Consider the following 3,097-nt stretch of genomic DNA (forward strand, 5'->3'; position numbering starts at 1 on the left):
TCACGTCGCTTGGCAGCACTCGAAATATGGCTCATGTGACTGAAGAGTGCTTTTTAAATATTTAATAAAAATTCTAATTAGTTAAAATTGACATTTAAATAGCCATATGTGGCTAGTGGCTATGGTATTGGATTATCATGGGCCTATAGGGTGCTCTGTGATTTATGTACCTAAGGACAAGGCCCTCTTGGAACTTTGTGTTTCAAATGTGAATGTTCCTCTGAATCACCCTGGACAAAGCTGTACATTGCTCTGGGGCAGTGATCCCTGAGTCTCTCCTCTCTAGGGTCTTTCACGAGGTGCTGCTTGATGTCCCTTGCCACTCAAAGATCACTTCCACCAGCTGCTTTCCATGTTCAGGGCAAAACTCTGGAGTGAAATAGGCTCCTGCAGCCAGTTCCTAGGGGTGGGAAGTTGTGAGCAAGAGAGAACCCTGGATCCAGGCCCACGGCATACTAGCACGGACTTGATCTGGGATGGTCACTCTGGTTGGGGACTGCCAAAGACTCCCACTCTGTGTCAACAGACACTACAGGTTCCTCGCCAGCTGGGGCTCAGCAAGGCTCAGGATAACATGACATCACAGATAGCTTTGTGATCCTGCTCCAGGAAGGACTGCCTTTTTTCACAGGGCTGTCATCCCGGTTGATGTTCTGGTTATCTATTGCTCTGTTAACAAACCACCGAAAATTAACAGCTTAAAAAGAGTCATTTGGCTCAGAAATCTTCAGCTTGGACAATGTTCAATGGTGAAACCTTATTTCTGCTCTGTGAGGACCAGGGTTCTTGGTGCCTCTCCACGGGCTGCTTGGGCTTTCTTATAGTATGTGACTGGGTTTAAAAGCATCCAAAGTGACGAAATATTCTGGTGGTCCAGTGGTTAATTAGGACCCTGCGCTTCCACTGCTGGTGACCTGGGTTTGATCCCTGGTCAGGGAACAAAGATCCTGCAAGCTGAGTCTGCGGCCAATAAACCCTCAAAATGACAAAATGAGAGATGCCAGTTTCTTAAGTTCTGGGCCTAAAAACTGGGTTAGTGTCATTTCTGCCCAACCCTATTGGTTCAAAGAACCAGAGAATCCAGATTCAAGCAGAGGGGACACATCCTACCTTTCGATGGGAGTAGTTTCAGAGAATTTGAGCTGCACTTCCAGAGGAAGTCCTGACAGGTGTTATGTCATTTCCTTCCAAGGTTCAATTCAGATAAAACCAGACTGGAACTTAGTCTAATGGGGGAGACAGATAATAATCAAATAAACACCCAAATAAATCCCAATTTAAGTCATTATTCAAGCAAGAAAAAGAGGAATGAGAGTAATTTAAAAGGAGATTAAGCCCAGCCTGGGTGTCAGGGAAGGCTGTAAGGAAAAGATGTTTGAACTGAATGAAACCTATTAAGGTAACCAGGAAGCACTTAATGAAGGTGGGCAGGGGCAGGGAAGTGGGAAAGAGTACCAGAAAGAGGGAAAAGTATATATGAAGTCCCTCGGGGAAAAAGGTTGGCAGAGTGTAGTAACTAAAAGGTTAGTATGGCAGAAAAGAAAACAATATACAGGACATGCAAGGATAGAGGCCAGAAACTTGGTAAAGCCTTGTTAAGCATTAGGCCATCCTGAAGACTTTACTGATTCTTATTATGAGGGCAAAAGAAAACTATTCAAATATTTTAAGCAAGAGGGTGTTATGCTATAATTTATGCTTTTGAAAATATGTCTCTGGTTGCAGCAAGGTGAACAGATTGGAGGGAACCCTGAGTAGATAGATGCACAGAGACTACTTATACTCAGGCAACTACTGCAGTGGTTTCTGTCAAAGTGGATGGTAGTTTGGGAGTCAGATGGCACCAGAGGGGCAGAGTAGATGGATCTGGGATGTCCTGGAGGTAAAACTGATAGGACTTAACAATGGAAGGGATATGGGGAAAGGGAGCCGAGGTGTTTGGTTTTCTACTGCTGCAGACTACCACAAAATGTAATGGCTTAAAACAGTAGCCAGTGTATTACTTGCTCAAGATTCTGCAGTTTGAACTGGGCTTGGTATGCAGCTCATTTCTGCTGTGATCATCAGCAGCATAACTAGTTTGGCTCAGATGATATGTGTCTGGGTTCAGTTCTTGCCGCCAGCTCAGTTGTTTGGTTCTCCTCTAGATGGCTTCTCCATGCAGTTAGCTTAGTGGTCTCAGGGTGGTAGGACTTAAAATGGAAGTTGCTGGTTTCGCCACATTCTATTGGTTAAAGATCAAGGCCAGCCCAGGTCAGAAGGGGGACTACACAAGGTCATGAATATTAGGTGTGATCCATTGGAGGATACCAAATTTAAGTCTACCACACAGTCTTCGGGGTTTCTGACTTTTTTCTTGGATGGATGGTGGTGCTATTCATGGAAATGGGAGCATTTCAACAGTGTTGCTTCCATCCCCATTTTTAATCACTGTAAGAAGGATGATTACATTTCAAGTCTCTTTTCCCTCAGTTTTCATTGATCCTTCATCCTGGATTAAGTCTCATTGTTATAGAGTCCTTTGGTCCCCCCTTTGACATTCATCCCACTGGGGAGCATTGTCTAATCGGCCTCCCTGTTGGATGAGAGCTCCAGGAGCCGTGGTGCCAGCTTTCACTGTTTCCTGATCTCCATCCCAAAAGCTCAGCCCACCTGGCACATAGTAAGTTCTCCATCTTTGCTGAATTGAGTATTATCTTAATCTTTCTTCACATGAAAGGTATTACTATTATGTTAACAATGTCTTGTATTTCTAAGTCAAGACTAACCTAACAGGACCATGAGGAACAAAACCAGCAAGGAACTGGGATGACACCTGATGTTCAGATGCTAAGTAAATTTGATGTGTCTGTTGGTTGTAATAAGCTGCAGCTGCTGATATCCGATGGAAAACAAATATTGAATTGGTGGTGTCACCAATGCTATCCATTGTTCTAAACACCAATAATTCCATTGATGTATGAGGGAACACTGGAGCAGAAGTAAAGAGCTCTGGTCTAGTATAGTCCTAAGTGGCTCCAAGGAGTCAGGCAATATGCAGGACCTAAGAGTGTCAAGGGCAAAGGTAAAAGAACAAAGGAAAAATATAAAGCCATTC

This window comes from Cervus elaphus, chromosome 9 (assembly GCF_910594005.1).
Source record: "Cervus elaphus chromosome 9, mCerEla1.1, whole genome shotgun sequence".
NCBI classification, from domain to species: domain Eukaryota; kingdom Metazoa; phylum Chordata; class Mammalia; order Artiodactyla; family Cervidae; genus Cervus; species Cervus elaphus.